The sequence below is a fragment of the Crinia signifera genome, chromosome 5, assembly GCF_055691185.1.
Source record: "Crinia signifera chromosome 5, ASM5569118v1, whole genome shotgun sequence".
Classification (NCBI taxonomy): Eukaryota; Metazoa; Chordata; class Amphibia; order Anura; family Myobatrachidae; genus Crinia; species Crinia signifera.
In genome coordinates, this window is record NC_139221.1 from 170,580,795 (window position 1) to 170,599,947 (window position 19,153).

The 19,153-nt window shown below is 42.9% G+C and overlaps 1 protein-coding gene and 1 pseudogene across 3 annotated transcripts in view; both read left to right on the forward strand.

Moving 5' to 3' along the window:
• PTPN3 (protein tyrosine phosphatase non-receptor type 3) overlaps window positions 1–19,153 on the forward strand; it is a 524,536-nt gene that overhangs the window by 115,863 nt on the left and 389,520 nt on the right. The window lies entirely within an intron of this gene.
• LOC146005983 (5S ribosomal RNA) lies at window positions 14,143–14,261 on the forward strand (annotated as a pseudogene).

Below are 19,153 nucleotides of genomic sequence, written 5' to 3' on the forward strand. Positions count from 1 at the left end.
AAAGGTATCCTCATCTTCTTGAAGATTATATAGGTTTTTATAATATTCCGTGAATATATTAGAGATTTCCCATGGATTGGTTATTTTATTTTATAGAATAAAAGTTGGTACACTGTGCTCACCTTGTTAGTGTTGGATCTAATGTTCGCAGGCACTACTAATACTCTTAAGGGTATCCCAAACCCTTTTGGAATAACAGAATGGGTGAAGGAGTATTTAATAAATAGATTTAAGGGTACTTGTGTATTATCACGGCGCCCACGATATTAAGTCGTACGACATATAATCGCATCGCATGCCATACACCCAATGCGATACAATGCCATACAATGCGATGGTATACAATTTAAAATTGTATAACATTGCATGCCATCGTGTAACATCGCATCGCATTCCATCGTATGCCTTCTAGTCTGCAATGCGATGGGTGCCGTGCTAGTACACAAGTACCGATTTAAGTAAATACTATATTTCTTATTCTCTGTATTGCACTACACTTACCAATCATTCAAAAATAGCAAGGCAGCACATACTCCTTCACCCATTCTATTTTATTTTTGTGTATATTATATAATTCTTTAATCTCCTTTTAACTTATTTTACCTTTCATTATCCAAGCTAAGAGTATTGATGCTTTATTCTCTTCTGAATAAAATGTCTGAAGCTGTTGCATATTTCTTTTTAATAGTTTTATTTTAGTTTCTATATCTTCCTTTAATTTACTCAGTATCTTATCATCTCTAGGGTTCTTTTTATGTTCTCCTTCTAAATCTTTTTATCTGATTCTGTACTTCTATCTGATTTTTTTCCTCTTCTATTTTTAATGTAGTACTGTATTGATTTGAATAATATTCCCTCTAAGAACTGCCTTGAGAATGCACCAAAAATTAATTTGGTTAGTTTCTTTAGGGCAGTTATTCCTATAGAACTCTTCCAGAGCTCCTTCTATTTGTAACTTTACATCTGTTTTCTGAAGTAAATATTTAGGTAATGTCCATATTCTATGTATAGGCCATATAGCCATTAGCGGTGTGTAATCTGACAGCAAAATCTCTGCTTTTCCAATTCGTTGAAGGACTAGTCTATCTGAGAGTATTAAATCAATTCTTGAATATGTTTTATATACATTACAGAAAAAGGTGTAATCTCATACCGACAGATTTTTTTACCCTCAGAAAATCTTAGATCCCCTCTTCTGCCAGTAATGTTTTCATTTTTTCTATAGATCTATGACTGTTTGCAATGTTTTTAATTGAGTAATGCTTGTTTTATACCTATATGGGTCTAATGTGACATTAAAATGTGTGACATTAAAATCGCAGAGAATAATTACAGTTGTTTTTTTAACCTTGCGTAATTCTTTCAATACTGTACCTTCTTAATAAATTTTTCTTGTGTACTATTAGGGGCATATACTGTATTGTTACTAAGGTGATTTATTGACCTCTCAACACCCCATTTTTACCAGTGGGTTTAAATTTGAGGAGACCGAGATGGGTGGATTCCCAGAAAAGTACTTAAACAAATCATTAAAATATGAATTTATTAAAAAGTATTCTTATCAGCGGTTATTATCAGTAAAATTTCCAATACAGTATACACATCAGCAAACTCAGGAGCCCCGCCCTCTGTGACAAGAGGCTGAGTTGGTTTCAATTCTTCCTGGCACTTCTGCAGTCAGTGTTTCATCCAAGAATGAGGCTGCTTTAGCTCTGACAGAGTCCTAACCATATAGTCCAGGGAACACCCGAGCACGCTGTTTCATCAGTGCAAAGTTCAGACTGTAACATTATAATAAATGCACCTCAACTATGAATGTATTGTCCCAGGATTAAGACAAGGTTGAAAAACACTTGTCTACTGGTAGTAGTGACCTTTGTCTGTTGGGAGAAACATATATTAGAAACTAAAATAGTCTAAATCAGCTTAAGGGAATATTATATGTATATACAGGTTGAGTATCCCTTATCCAAAATGCTCGGGACCAGGAGAATTTTGGATAACTAATTATTCCGTATTTCGGAATATTTTAATATTTCAATTATGTATTTTGCATTTATGTTGTACATGTACTGTACATCAAACACATGAAATAAGCACAAATATATTTTATTTGTGCATAAAACAAGGTTTCAAAACATGAAACAAAGTTTGTGTACAATCTCAGGCACTGAATTTAAATGCCAAGCAATCATTGTCTTGCACATATATAGAGCCAGTTACATATCATTCCCTCAGTAGTGCTGTTACAGATGTCCCCAGTAAGTTTTTAGTTTTTAAAAAATGTTGTTCACTTTCTGGAATGTATGGTTTTCGTAATAATTAACGGATATTCGGATACGGGTTACTCAACCTGTATATATATGTATATATATATATATATGTTTATGCATTCCCTTCTTGTCCTACCACCATTTATAGTCATATGACAAACACCAACTATTTATCTAAACTATTTATCTAAATCTAAAGATTCTGGGCGAAATGTAATAGGGTGTGATTTGTTAGACATGTGCGATTTTTGGTCAAAAACGGCCGAAATCGCACATTTTCCGAAAATCGCACATTTAATAGGTTGAAAATCGCGGTAAAAAATCGCACTTTTTACCGCGAAATCGCACTTTTCTAAGTGCGATTTTTAGTCACATTTCAATTCGCATCCAGATGTTTTCCCATTATAAAGTATACAACTCGCAAATGTAATAGGGTGCGATTTTTGGTCAATGTTACCAAAAATCGCAAAAAAAATAGACCAGGTTCTGACAGGCGATTTTGACAGAACCATGCACAGATCATTGAGATCTGTGCATGGTTCTGTTAATAAAAATGTGTAAAAGTGTTTTTATAAAAAAAAAATGGCGTGGGGTCCCCCCTCCTAAGCATAACCAGCCCCGGGCTCATTGAGCCGGACCTGGTTCCAAAAATACGGGGGGACAAAAAGCATAGGGGTCCCCCGTATTTCTGAAACCAGCCCCGGACTCTTGGACCGGTCCTGGTTCCAAAAATACGGGGGACAAAAAATCTGGGGTCCCCCGTATTTTGAAACCAGCACCGGGCTCCAACAGCCCGCGGTGTCATGCCACAGCCGGGGGACACTTTTTATACAAGGTCCCCCGGCCAAAACATGAGCACCGTGGCTGGTCAGCCTTGGACGGGGTACCTGGAGGAGTGGGGACCCCCCCAATAAAGGGGTCCCCCCCCCCCAGGCTTCACCCGTCCAGGGCTGAAGCCCGGGGCTGTCACCGGCGTCCGTGGCCAGTGGACGCCGGCCTGATAGGGTTAAATTCATCATACATATCATTACATTGCTTTTTACCGGCGAACTACAAGTGCCAGCAGACCTCCCCCGCATGGTGGGACTTGGAGAACCACAAGTCCCAGCATGCGGGGCATTAATGGGCCCGCTGGGACTTGTAGTCCACCTGTAAAAAGAATGTTTATAAAAAACACACACACAGAGAAGTACAAGTTTATTACACACACACACCTCAATTTTACACAGCGTTACTTACCATTCCTGGATCCAGCGCTGGTCTGGCTGCTTTACAGCCGGCTCCCCCCGAACTGACAGGCAGCGGGGAGAAGCGGCTGTCTCCGTCGCTTCTAACAGCCTCTGTAGCGCTGTCCGAGTGCTACAGAGGCTGAGAGCGTGATTGGCTGAGCTACAGTATGCGTCTCCATGGAGACGCATAGCTCAGCCAATCAGGACTGAGCTATGCGTCTCCATGGAGACGCATACTGTAGCTCAGCCAATCACGCTCTCAGCCTCTGTAGCACTCGGACAGCGCTACAGAGGCTGTTAGAAGCGACGGAGACAGCCGCTTCTCCCCGCTGCCTGTCAGTTCGGGGGGAGCCGGCTGTAAAGCAGCCAGACCAGCGCTGGATCCAGGAATGGTAAGTAACGCTGTGTAAAATTGAGGTGTGTGTGTGTGTAATAAACTTGTACTTCTCTGTGTGTGTGTTTTTTATAAACATTCTTTTTACAGGTGGACTACAAGTCCCAGCGGGCCCATTAATGCCCCGCATGCTGGGACTTGTGGTTCTCCAAGTCCCAGCATGCGGGGGAGGTCTGCTGGCACTTGTAGTTCGCCGGTAAAAAGCAATGTAATGATATGTATGATGAATTTAACCCTATCAGGCCGGCGTCCACTGGCCACGGACGCCGGTGACAGCCCCGGGCTTCAGCCCTGGACGGGTGAAGCCTGGGGGGGGGGGACCCCTTTATTGGGGGGGTCCCCACTCCTCCAGGTACCCCGTCCAAGGCTGACCAGCCACGGTGCTCATGTTTTGGCCGGGGGACCTTGTATAAAAAGTGTCCCCCGGCTGTGGCATGACACCGCGGGCTGTTGGAGCCCGGTGCTGGTTTCAAAATACGGGGGACCCCCAGATTTTTTGTCCCCCGTATTTTTGGAACCAGGACCGGTCCAAGAGACCGGGGCTGGTTTCAGAAATACGGGGGACCCCTATGCTTTTTGTTCCCCCGTATTTTTGGAACCAGGTCCGGCTCAATGAGCCCGGGGCTGGTTATGCTTAGGAGGGGGGACCCCACGCCGTTTTTTTTTTTACTTTTTTTTTTTTTGCACAAAAGCGCATTTATAAAAATGCGCACATTTTCATGACTGAAAATGCGCACATTTTCATGACTAAAAATCGCGGCAAATCGCGGCAAATCGCATTTTTTTGCCGCTAATTCGCATCTCATTACATATGCGAATTCGCGGCAAAAAACGCGATTTTTAAAGGTGCGATTTGGTGCGATTTTTTTTTAGTCTAAAAAATCGCACCCTATTAAATTTCGCCCTCTATTTTATACCAAAGCAATAATACATATATACAATAATACATATATACATTATACATAGTATATTCCTACCAAGTTAAATTACAACCCTTTCTGACATAGAATAGATTTTTCAGTATAAAACCTGACGTAGAATGATTAACTACTGTGTCAGCATGGGTATGTATACTGAAGCTTGTTTAAATGAAACTAGTGCAAAAACTAAACAACCTGAGATCACTCACATCAGACTAATAAAATATACTGTATATATTTATTATTTTCATCAGTCTACAATTTGCGATTTTTATTTACAAATCGATATATTTTTATTTATCAAAATTGCTACTCCTCTTTTCTTACTTACTGTAGCACACTTGAAATATATATTTTTGGATAATTATGGTCCCATAGTTTTGGTGGATTTATTTTTGAAAAGTGTGTCACTTGTATTGCTGCTATATCTATCGTTTGTGAGTGTAAATAAGGAAGCAGGCTTCTCCTCTTCTGTAGGACATTTAGTCCCTTTATATATTAATGGATAGTAATTTTATTATTTATTTGTTCATATATTTTGATGTCCCAATCTTTCTCTTTTCCATTATCTACTACAATATTCATACAGTAGCTCCCATAAATTGTCTGTTTAGCATGGTCCTGGAACAACATACTATACATTAAACAGCAGATACACAGTATAACTAGCTCTATAATAATATCTTCATTTTTATCTATACCCTGAGACTTTCTTTAAAAAATTAGGGGGTAGTGTTAGATTTACCCATCACCTATTTTCTTTATTATAAACCATTGCTTCTATTTTCCAGGATGTAATAAACTCTAAATTTCTAAATTTAAAGAGAGGTAGTTGCTTAATCTTAATCTCAGTAAGGGAGTAGTTTATAGTTAAACTTACTATTATTTTATCATGTCCCCTTATCTCCCTCCACGTCTCATTTTTTTTCTTTTTCCTTCCCTCCCTTCTCTACCCCTCCCTTTGTATCTATTCATTCTCCACCTCCCCCCCCCCCCCCCGCAGGAAGCCCCCCTTCCCACAGGAAACACCCCTTCTTACTCACCTGCGTATATTAGGATGATTTAACCGTACCTATATTCTAAACTTGATCAATTCTTGTATACTTAATTTCTATTTTTAACGTGAAATATCTACATCAGTGATCTCAGTTACAGTGTAAATACAGTTACAACATTTTCATAACAATATCGATTAATCTGTGTTCTGTGCAGAGAGAAAGAAGAGAAAAAAATTATTATTTCAAATTCTCAGAGGTACATGGATCATTACATATTATGCATCTTGTTCTTATTTTACACAGGGAATTTCTGTGTCAGCCACAGAAACTATAATCACTTCTACAAATGTATTCTTATTTTGGACCATTCAGTTTGGATTGGCTGTGGTTCTTCTGCTATCTTATCTGATTGTTATATTTTCCATAATTAAAGGATTGCCAACCTCTCTTCTTATACGTTTGTCACTGTTCAAATCTCTCTTTTATAGTTAACAATTTCACTGTAAGTCCCAGTTAAAGTATATGGAACTTTAGCTTGTCTCAGGGCATTTGTAATTTTAACCAGGGACCTTCTTTTCATCAGGGTTTGCGCTGATAAGTCGTTAAAGAACTGTAATGGTCCCAGATTTTACATCACTGCTTTTTCTCTGATAGCTCTTTGTGAATAATGCAATTTCAGTTTTACCACTGTGGGTGCCTCTTCAGGTGCTCTTTTTATAATCTCTTTATTTATTCAAAAGGAAAGAGCTGGGCAGACACACAAAAAAATCAGAAAACAATTGTCATACAGCTCACAATTTTTAGGAACAATATATATAATGAAAAAAGTAAAAAAATGGAAAAGACTAAATCAAAGAAAAAGATGGGAGAGGTGGGAGGGTCACAATCAAAGGGTCTCTGCCTGTGTGTTTGCACAAAGGAGAGGCCCTTATTCAAAACCTTATTCTATGCTTCACTTATGTATTGTCTGTTTTTTCATGTAATTAACAAGCGTAACAGTATTTGTTTATATACATAGATTGCGTCCATAAGCAGGATGTTGATGAGATCCGTGTTTACTGTATCACTATGGTAACGCTTGATACGGTGACGCATTTCCGGGACCTGGGAACCTTCGAGCTGTCCCCCTGCAAACTGTCCGGCACATTGGTTCCGCCTTGCTGTAACTTCCGGCTTGGTGGCGCCGTGTATACGGTGGGATGCGGTGGATTGCTGGAGGTCCTGTGGCGGGAATGACGGCACTGATTGCACCAGGTGAGATGACCCCCTAGGGGCCTATTTATACAGCATGGCTTGTTTAGACAGGTTGGTCACCCCTCTTGAAAAAGGTGCTTAGGCACCGAAACGGCCGTCGAGGAGACGCTGCCTATACTATGACGCAGGAATGCTAAGTATAACTAATTATGCCTGTTGGGTGTTGATTCTGACATGACCATGATTGGTCCTTTTTGCTGTCTATGGACAATAAACATGTATTACATTTTTGCGTATATGGACTGGTGCTGGTTTATCCCATTCAGTGGGAACTGTGAGCGTATTTAAATTGGACCTGGCACGGTCATCTGTACCCAAGTGAAGCTGGTGCGATATTCTACACTACCTATATATATATATATATATATATATATATATATATATATATATATATATATATATATATATATATATAGTTAGTGAGGCTGGAAAAGAAGGAGGGAAAGGTGATTTCCTATTTCTGGCTAGATTTTGCCACTGTATATGGGAGAATAATCCCCAAAATAGTACAAATAGGTAAAGAAATGGTGGAAAGCTCAGTAATTTAGATCAATTAGGTATTACAAAAATCAATCAATTTTATTATACTTTCTGTTTCATCCATCCTTGACCTTGGGATGTAGGAGGGTCCGCCAGGAGCCAGGAACCTATGCTAACATCTTTGAGATGCAGGCTCCTCCCTTCTACATCCAAGCATTCCTCAGTTTAATTTTATGTGCCCACCAGAGTAGGTGCCATGCGGTCAGCAGCCGTTTGTAGAGTTTGTAGGGTTTATTTTTTATTATTATTCACCTTAGTTAGTGCAGGTTTACAGTGGGAAACTTCTTACAGAAGTTTCTTTCCATTGAAAGCGCAACAGAGGCTGACAGAAGCGCGTCCTGTCAGCTCTCTGTGTGCGGAGAAGACGCTGTCTGTGCTCTCTGCACAATGCTCTGACTCCCTCTTTTGGGGGTCTCCTGGGAGTTTCCTGATCTGGCTCCCCAGCTAGGGGGATCTTAGGAGATGGACTCCACCGCGATGGTGCAGCCATTTTGATGGGTTTACAGGCAGAAATCCTATTTTAGGAGATGAAGCCTGTGACAGGAGCCCAGCGTGGCTTGGCGCTTCCAAGTGGTCCCTGAACAGTGGGGAGTCACTGGAAGAGAGCGGAAACATTTGCTGTGAGGCTGTAAGGGGGAGGGCACCAGAGATGTGTCTCCCCGCTGAAGCAGGGACTTAGTCTGTTCCCAACTCTGGTCTGGCGCTCTTTTCTCCACATCTGTGTGGATTTGGAAGGAGGATTTTTCATCAACAGGCAGAGATACAGTTTCCTCTAAGCAAGGCTTCCCCTGGTGACCGCTGAGGTCCTTACAGCAGACAAGTACTCTGATACAGTATTCTGTGCAAACGCCTGACATTGTGCACTGTGTGTTTATCATGACAGAAAGGTGTAGCACTACTGTAGTGGGGGAGGGAGCGGCTGCCTTGTTAATAGACTGCAGATTTTGAGGGGTCAAATGAACAGCTGAACAGAATGACCATGGGGATTTATGACCCGCTTGTGAATCTGTGCCTTTTGGTGCCCAAGCCCAGAGGTCTAAACAACCTGAGTCTGCGTGGACGGCTGCACTGGGGATATCTGTGACTTCACTTGTACAAGTGTTAAATAGGCAAAGGGGTGAGCTGGCTAGGTCACCTAGACCATTTTCTTCCCCTCAGCCATGAGGGGTTCCATTACCCCTTCCCAGGGGGACCCAACGTTACTGCAGGCCATGCAGGATGCTGCACATAGTGTTCATAAAATTAATTCTTTCATGGAGCAATTTATTAAGGTCCCTGATTCATTTTCCCCTAGACACCCTTTATCGACCCTTCCTCTCCTTAATTTAGATTCTGCGGAAGACGGTGAGTGTGCTGACATGGTTTGTGACCAGAGAGAGGAGTTTAAGGCTTTTAAACTGGGTATTGAGGATTTAATCTTACCTGTTATGCAGACATTAAAACTTGCAGAGGATGACAAACTACAGCACCTAGGAGTGTTCAATAAATGGCGCAGAGATGTGGTTACTTTTCCCTCAGGTTAAATTATGGGAAAAGGTCCCGCTGGTGGATGCCCCAGTGGCCAGACTGTCAAAAGCTACGGTGTTGCCTGTCCAAGGGGGTTGGGGGTGTGGCGGCGCTTTTAAGGACCCTGTTGACAAAAAATGGAAGGCTGCCTAAAGGCGATGTTTGAAGGGTGGGATTTACCCTCCGCCCAGTTATTGCTTCGGCCTGGGTGTCCAAGGCTATGATTCGCTGGGCTGATTCTTTATGCTCTCAACTTCAACCTGATACAGAGGCTTTTGTTTTAGCAGAGAAGCTAAAATGTGCAGCTGAGTACATTTGTGAGGCTGGAGAAGAGGGCTTTAAGATGGCCTCCAAGGTGTTGGCCACGTCTTTAACAGCCAGGAGAGCTTTGTGGCTAAAAGCATGGGAGGCTGACAGTGACTCCAAGAAGTCTTTGGAAGCTTTGGTGTTTAAAGGTGAGCTTCTTTTTGGATCTGAATTAGAGTGTATAATTAAGCAAGCCACGGGGTAAAAGAGTACCTTTCTCCCCACCCCAGCGGCTAAACAGGCAAGCTCTAAGTTTGGGATTTTTCGTTCCTCCTTTTGTCCCTCTTTTCGAGGTGGTATGACCAACAGAGGACAATCGGCTAGAGGCAAGTTCCCCTCCACTAAAGGTAGGGTGCCTAGATCCCATTTTGGTGCCTTTGCAAAGAAACCATCTTCCAAAGGTGAGGAGAAACCTTCTGCATGACGGGTTGGAGACTCCCTGTTCTGGGAGCAGAGAGGGGGTCGCCTACTACAGTTCTGGGACACATGGGTACTCTCCACTCAGAACAATTGGGTTTAGGATGTGGTTTCCCAGGGCTACAGAATAAGTCTCAGAGGAGCATCTCCCTTTTGAGGGCGGTAACTTCTCTTCTGGAAAAGGGTGTGGTTATTCCAGTACCACGGGAAGAAAGGAAGAAAGGTTTTTATTTCATTCTTTTCTTGGTTCCCAAACCAGATGGGTCTTTCAGACCTATTCTGAATCTGAATTCCTTAAACCTACATTTATGGGTGGATCATTTCAAAATGGAATCAGTAAGGTCGGTCCTCCTAAGCATGGAACCAGGAGAATTTTTAGCTTCGGTGGACATCCAATATGCGTATCAATATGCGTATCTACACATGCCTATATGCATAGATCATCAGTCTTTGCTGCGTTTCGCGATAGGCGAGATGCATCCACAGTTCCAGGCTCTCCCTTTTGGGTTGGCCATGGCACCGAGAGTATTCACAAAAGTGATGGCCATTATGGCAGCAGCTCTCCGGTTGAAAGGAATTGTCATAATTCCTTAATTGGATGACCTGCTGTTCATGGCAGAGCAGTTGCTGTGACAAAAAATTTCCTACGGGATCATGGGTGGATTTTGAATCGCCTTGCAGTCTCACTTGATTTCCACTCAGAGACTGCAGTTTCTGGATGTGGTTCTGGACACTCATTTACATCAAGTCTTTCTTCCAGAATCAAAAGCCAGAGACATTCAATTATTAGTACTCAAAATTCTTAAATTCTTCAGTCACAGAAACCATCAGTATGGAAGTGCATGAAGCTTCTGGGCAAAATGGTAGCAACTTTCGAAACCCTACAGTTTGCAATGTTTCATTCTCGGACTTTCCAATGGAACATCCTTTCCTCTTGGTTGGGAAACCCGAAGTCTATGAAAAAGGAGACCTTGGTCCTGTCTCGGGAAGCAAGAGAGTCACTGCTTTGGTGGATGGATCTGGAGACTCTACAACTGGGTCGCTCTCTTCAAGCTTGGCTTGAAGAGAGCGACAATGCCAGTCTCAGGGGGTGGGAAGCAGTCACAAATCAACTCAGGCTGCAGGGTTTGTGGACCAGCGAGGAATCGGTTTTGCCGATCAATGTTCTGGAACTGCGGGCTGTCTGGAAGACTTTTCAACAGGCAGGGAATCTGCTGAAAGGATTGCCCATTCGGATTCAGTCGCACAATGCCACGGCAGTGGCATACCTCAGCCATCAGGGAGGCACGCACAGCAGGATGGCAATGCTCGAGGTTGCTCAGATTTTCCAGTGGGCAGAATTAAATGTCCCAGCTCTGTCGGCTGTCTTCATTTTGGGGATCCGAAATGTGGAAGCAGATTTCCTCAGCATATCGGCTCTTCTGGAGGGAGAATGGGTCTTACACACGGAAGTATTCCAGAAAATTGTAGATCTCTGGGGACTCCCGGAGGTGGACCTTTTGGCCTTATTCCCAAGTTTTTGCTCCCGATCCAGGGATCCGAAGGCATGGGTGGTGGATGCCATGACAATTCCGTGGGTTTCATTTTGCCTGGCTTTTGAGACCGCCTTGTTAAAGAAGAAGGGGTTTCCAGATTCTGTGATTAAGACCATGCTCAGTGCTCGCAAGCCTGTTTCAGCGGCAAATTATCATAGAGTGTGGAAGATATATATCAGATGGTGTGAGAGACAAAAGGTACACACATCTAGATTTAAAGTTAGTAGACTTCTGGACTTTCTTTAAGATGGCTTTTCAGGAGGTTTGAGTCTTCATTTATTGAAGGTTCAGTTATCAGCCTTGTCTATTTTTTTCCAATAGAGAGTGGCATTATTACCAGAAGTACAGACTTTTCTACAGAGAGTTATACGTCTGAAACCTCCAGACAGCCGGTGGCTCCTTGGGATCTCTTATTGGTGTTGTCTGTGCTTCAGAAACCTCCTTTTTAACCCTTAAGGTCGGCTGACCAGAAATTCCTTTCTTGGAAGTTGGCTTTTATTATGGCAATTGCGTCAGCAAGAAGTGTCTGAATTGGGGACCTTTTCTTTTATTTCATGAGGATAGGGCCGTCTTGAGGCTGGTTCCAAAATTTTTACTGAAGGTTGTTTCGGGGTTCCATTTGAACCAGGAAATCATTATTCCAGTGTTTCATCCTCCGGAGGACGATAGAAATAGGGACAAACTAAAAAAAAAATGGATGTGGTTCGCGCATTGCGCATTTATTTAGACAGAGTGAAGGATTTTAGAAAATCTGACTTTTGTTTGTACTTTATGATGTACATAAGAGAGGATGGCCAGCTCATTGGCCAGGTCATTGATTTTGCTTTCACTAAAGCCGGCAGACCGATTCCCTCTAGGATCAATGCACATAACCACCAGGTCGGTTGGGTCCTCTTTGGCTGTGCATCACGGGGCTACAGCAGAGCAGTTATGCAGGGCTGCCACCTGGTCCTCCGTTCATACCTTTACCAAATTTTACAGGTTCCATGAGTTTGCATCAGAGGACACTTCATTTGGCTGAGCAGTGATGAGGACTGCAAACCTGAGCATACCCTCCCAAAGAACTGGCTCTTGAACATCCCAAGTCATGCTGTGTCACCAGGATGGACGAAAGAGAAAAGTGGATTTTTGTTAAAATTTACCATTCAAACCCCTTTCTCTGAGTCCATCCTGGTGACACGCTCAGTAAGTGATACTGCATTCATGTGTTGTCATGTTATATAGTTATGATTTGTTTGTGCATATTCATGTGTTGGGCGTTGTACTGTGTAATGTATTTTAGTATGCTCTCGAAGTTGAACTGAGGAATGTTGGGATGGAGAAGGGAGGAGCCTGCCTCTCAAAGATGTTAGCATAGGTGCCTGGCTCCTGGCGGAACCCTCCTACCTCCCAAGGTCAAGCTGTGTCACCAGGATGGACTCAGAGAAAGGGGTTCGAACGGTAAGTTCTTACAAAAAATCCCCTTTTTTCTCAATATGAAAATAGTACATTTCTAGAAGCAAGTGTATTATACAATAAAACAAATAAAATTATTAATATATAAATCTACATAAAAGGACAAGAAAGGTTTTATACTTATTGGCGTGGAGTCCCACTTGTTCTTATTAGGCTCCCATAAATACAGAATATTTGGTTCCCTGGTATGGATACGTACTTGGTGGTGTGTAGCTTGGGGGGTCAATAAATCTTGCAGGATTGTTGGTACCGCTGGAGGGTAATTGCAGTCCTCGGTCACAGAGGCATCCTCACGATATTGCGATCCTTTTATCCAGAAATTAGGCAGGTGTCCCAATAAATAAATTTTTGGAAAGAGTATTATGGGGAAGCAGATGGGTAAATCCGAGATAATCTATCTGCCATTTTTTTTATACAGGTTGATATTGAACTCTTAGCAATTCCCTCCCTCACCTCCTCCCAAACTGAAGCATCTGGAGATCTCTTTCCCACTCCTGCTCCTGCCGGGTCTGCAAAAGAGCAGTGGGTTTTATCAGTATTGCATATATATAAGGAAGATTGTACCCTTTGCCTTGAGATTTAGTCAGGCACATGCGCTCAAAGGAGGTGGGAGCCATCAGAGACCTGGAGTGGGGAAGCGAAACAAGAAAGTGGCGGATCTGAAGATACTCCAAAAAATGGGAGGGGGGGGGGTCAATAAAGGAAATTTGCCCTTGATGTCATCCAGTGAGGCCCATGTCCCCTGAATGCTTAAGTCAGACGCTAGTTTAATGCAGGTGGAAAGGCTGGGTTATCCCATAGGGGAGTGAGAGGGGGAGAGGAAGTCAGTTTAAATTTATGGGAGAAATTGTCCCAGAGTGAGAGGGAGAGTTTAAGGGATGGAAGTAGGTAAACTTGGAAAAGTCTGGATGGTTTATCCAGAGGATCAACCTCTTTCTTCAATGATACACTGTTGCTAACTATTAACTGTTGCCAAATCACTGTCAATTTAATCCTAAATGCAGTACTATCAAATCTATGCCTAATTGTTTCTAATCAAATGGTGGACACACACTGTGACTCAAAGTACATCAACCACCAGGGTGCTACCAAGTAATCACCCATCTTCTAGGATATTGTATCCAATCTTGTTCCACTTTGTTACCTGCTGCCAGCACTTGAATTCCTAAGTGTATGCTCACTATTCCAGGGTCACCGGTGGGAGATATTCATACATCATTTTTTCTGCCCCAAATTTTTGGGTTAAACATCCATTGTTAATGGTGATCTTTAGCAGTTAACCTGAGCTGTTGGGTCGTGACACAACTCGTAACCAGTATACCACCATACCTCACTGGATTGCCTAAACCCGTCTCGAACTTGGAAGCCAAGCAGTGAAGGGCCAGGGCAGTATCCAGGTGGGTGACCCCTGGAGAAGTCCAGGTGTGGTATTACATCTAGTTATCCCAGTCAACAGACTGACAGCACAGGAGCCGCCTACTGCTTGATTCCAGAATTCTTGCCAATATAGGCAGTAATTGTCTCATTTTACAGATTAGAGCTACCCAGTAACGTGGGGTCACTGAAACCCCAATCTGTTTAACAGTTGGGGACAACTAACTCATTTTTGCCACCTTTGGTCACTCTGGTCACTATACCTCTGATGACTACATGCAACAAATGATAAATTATATGTGTGGTTAACTTTTTAAAAAAATTGATATATGATATAATATTTATTACTCAATAGTACCACACAACAAAACCTGTACATGCAGAACAATGTTTACTGTATCCATGCGTTATGCCGCCCGATTTTAACAAGTTCACAATAAAAGTTATGTTTTAAAATTAATAAACATCATATTTTCTAAGAGTGCGCCCAAAAAGCGTTTGCTTTTCTTTGTTTTGCATCTTGCAAATACAAAACAAACCCACCCTCAGTTATTGCTACTGAACGCTGGGCGCACCACCAACCATACAACCACCAGTATCTATGACCATGTGGTTTCTATGTTGGTTATAATAAATTGGCTTAGACAAAAAATTCAATAATTGTTCCAGCTGTGCGGGCCCATCCCCACTTTTTCCTTGGTTTATGTAGTCCCCAGAGGGAAGTTGGAGAAAGGGCTCCCTAGCATGGGTCTCTAGGTCTATCAAGGCCATTGACCCCAAAGGAGAATAGGAGGCAACTACTTGGCTGAGTTGACTGGCTAGGTAGTAAAGTTTCACATCGGGAAAACCTTGGCCGCCCAGGGACCTAGGAAGTTTAAGGATGTTTAGAGCTAACCTAGGGGGTTTATTGTTCCAAACAAACTTAGAGAGGCTTGGATATCTCTGAGCACAGTATCTGGTACTTTAGTTGGGAGTGTTTGAAAAAGATAAAGAAGTTATGAATAGCAACAGTCCTACACAGGCAGGTGATTATAGGCAGGACAAAACCTATGGCCTCAGCTGGTGCCATGAGAATACCAATGGCAGATATTAATAAAAGGAGCAACTTCCTCCACAATGAACTGGGCACAGACAAGATCTCACAGACTGGATGCAATGGTTCTCTGACACAGACTGAATCTCACTGGATACATGGCAGGTAATCTAGGACACAGCTGGATATAAGGCCTAGATCCACAGGCTGGATTACCCAACTCCCCCCCACCCCCTGGAGCGACTCAGGGCTGCTACATGACCCACCTCCCCCCCCCCCCCCCCCCCCCCTGGAATGTCATGGCGACCCGCGCCCCATCACCCGGCAAGCCCGTCGCCACATCGCACGGCACTACCCCCCCCCCCCACATGGAGCATCACAGTGAGCGCCAGGGGACCCCCACCCATGGAGCGGCTGACAGTATCTTTAGTATCCTTTTAATGTTATTTCTTAAGTTTGCCTGCGTAATATGAATGTGTTTTTCTACTGTATATGCAATATTGAAGTCATGTTTTCAATGTTAAATGATGCAGAAATACAATTCATTGACATTCAAAATAAACATCAACTAAATTGGCACTTTGACTTTTTCTATCTTATTTACATCTGCTTTGGTTTGAAAATGTTCAAGCTCTTGATTTTATTTAAGCAGTCTGTCAGCTGGTCAAAAAAATAATAAACCTGAATAATTCATTTTTTTATTTTTTTTTAAATAAGTTTTACATAATTTTCATGTTTTGAATTAAAATTGTTTATGTTGAAATAACATTATGTTCCTTGAATAAATAAATATGGAATTAGGCTTTATATTATGCTTTAAAAGGGATGCATTCTTTTTGTAGGAATCTGACAAATTTACTTTGAAACACCAGCAAGGCTATCTTGGGGCATTATGGGAATGCACGCAATGATCATATCAAATTCTCTTGAACCATGTTTGCATTTACAGTACTGTTAAAAGTATACATGGTACTTGTGTAGTTTCACAGCGGCAGTGCTGTCCGAATCAGCAAAGTGTTCCTGCAACTAGCATAGTTAGCGCAGTCAGCATCCCTGTCAGAATTAGCGTAGTGTTCCCACGGCCCCTGTCAGAATCAGCGTAGTGTTCCCGCGGCCAGCGTAGTTATTGTAGTCAGCGTCCCTGTCTGTATAAGCATTGTGTTCCTGCAGCCAGCGTAGTGAGTATGGGGGAAATTTACTAAAGGAAATTTGTAAAAAAAATAGGTGTATTTGTATCCAGAAATACACTTATTTTTGACATTTACTATCCCGAAAATACGGCAATTCGTATTCGTGTTGATGTGCTATCAATACGAATACGAATTGCCGTATTTTCGGGATAGTAAATGTCAAAAATAAGTGTATTTCTGGATACAAATACACCTATTTTTTACACATTTCCTTTAGTAAATTTCCCCCTATGTGTGTGGCTAGCTGGAGCTTTCATAGTTAGCGTAGTAAGTCAGCGTTACGCAGTTAGCGTGTAGTCAGCATAGTAGTATGTTTTCTTTAAACACCGCCACTATCCACGTCAGCCTGAAGCTTAGCGAGCCCCGCGAGGGGAAGCATTACGCGTCCTCCCAACCTGTTCATACCCCCATTTCTTTATAAAGTGTGGAAAGCGCAGCGATCCACCAAGCCCAAAGTGTGGCGATCACAGCAAATTAGTTGACGTGTATTCCGTGTCCCCTCGCGGGGCTTGCTGCACTTGCTTCGGGCTCGGTGGCTCGCTGCACTCAACACACTTTATAAAATCAACTCCACGCTGATGTAGATAGCGGGGGTATGAACAAGTTGGGAGGACGCGTAACGCGTCCGCTCCCCACGCTTCAGGCTGGAATGAATAGTGGGGGTTTCAAAAGGAGGCATTAGCCAGTATGTAACTTGGAGCATTGGCAAATGCGTCCTTTATTGTGCATGAGACACACTTGCACCTGCACCCCCCCTTTGTGCACGAGATGCATGTGCTACCGAACTCCTAAGCCCATCTCCCTGAAGCAGACACGGGCAGGATTGCCGTACCCTGCCACAAGAATCACTAAGACGCACAAGCATCTGAGACGCTTGTTCGTCTCAGGCAGATGGAGCACCTCTCTGCTGGTGCCCGCATGATCGCCTCTCCGCCAGCGTCTGCCAGCGCAGGGGATGTGGAAGTTACCGGCGCTGTGTGAGAGGCGCTCACTAGGCTTGCCAGGGATGCCGGGGACAGAGCTGCAGCTTGCAGGAACAGTTCGGTGACTACGCAGGGCTGCCACGGGGACACTATGCTAGGCAGCCGTTCGGCTACGCTGACAACGTAGCTTAGGCTATTCTGAAAATGTAGCATTACCTGCCGCTGTGAAACTACACAAGTACCATATATATATAATATATATATATATATATATATATATATATATATATATATAAGGATAGTGGAAGGTCTGGCACTCTGCAGGTTAAGTCAGCAACAACCACGGTGCCCGTATGATCTTCCTCAGGACTATGTACAGCAACAGATACAGCACTTGTTGGATTTTCAATGCGGCATATAGACAAACTGGACTCACACCAGTATTGAGCTTTCGGATATTTTAATCCTTCATCAGAACAAATACAGATGAAAATGATCTTACCTATATACCCAAGTGAAGGTCCGTCTCCCTGCAATGCCGGAGCGGGCGTCTGACGTCACACCTACTTCCGGCTGCGGCAGGATGTAGACGCTACTACCCGTCCGGCCGTTGCTATGGGGATCCAGAAAAACAATAACATTAGTGTACAATCATGAAACAGAAAACAGCCAAAAACTGCAATATAATACCATTATGCTGCACAATCAGTTCAATACACTGAGGAGAGAAATAGCATATATACACAATACTTATGAACACCTGAAAAAAACACAATGTTAGTAGCTAATATTTACATATTATTAGACATCACACAGATTACTTTCTTATATAGAAACATGACAACTGGCTACGGTTGAAGAGTTGATCACATTAAAGTCCCCCTAAGGCAGAAGGTGGGGGGGGGGGAATACAACTACAGAAAACAGCTCAAGGGGAGAGTTTCATTTAATCCATTTGGATACACAGAGTTGAGTCTGTGTATCCAACGGGACTCGAGGCGCAGCAGCTCTCTGTCCCTGTCACCCCCACGGTTGGATACTGCTATATGGTCAATCATCTTGTAGCGAATGGTAGTCAGTGGATGCCTAAAGTTCTTAAAGTGCCGTGCAACGGGCTGATCACACGGTTTGCCTTCTAGCGCCAGTTTAATACTTTATCGATGCGCTGTCATTCTTTCTTTGAAGGTTCTCGTGGTCTTTCCCACGTATAGTAACCCGCATGGGCATTTTATAATGTAGACAATATATCTACTGCTGCATGAAAAAACTTGTTTGATTCTAAATATTTTTCCAGAGTGGGGATGCGTGAAAGTGTTTCCCACTTCCAGGAAACCACAGGTTACACACCCTGTGCACCTGTAGTTTCCTGGCTTCCTACTAAGGAAGTGGCTCGGCTGATCCACCTTAAGTTTACTCAGGTCTGTCTTTACAACCATGTCCCTAACATTTTTACCACGCTGATAGCAAGGCATTATTCTAGTATTGTTAAGAGACTTTAATGCTGGGTCCCCACTGATAACTGGCCAGTGCCCTCATGATGGTATCACTGGCTGTGGAGAACGTATTTATGTATGGGATTCGATCTTTGTCTCCCTCCAAGCATTCTTTTTGCTGCAATGTCTCCGATCTAGTTAGTTTAAGGACCTTTTGTTCTGCTTGTTGTAGCAGACCCATTTCATAGCCACGTTGTCGAAATTTGTTGATCATCATATCCATTTGGACAATGGCACCATCCCGGCTGCTGCAAACTCGATATGCTCTCAACAGCTGAGAGAATGGCAGTCCTCGCTTGAGGGTCAGTGGGTG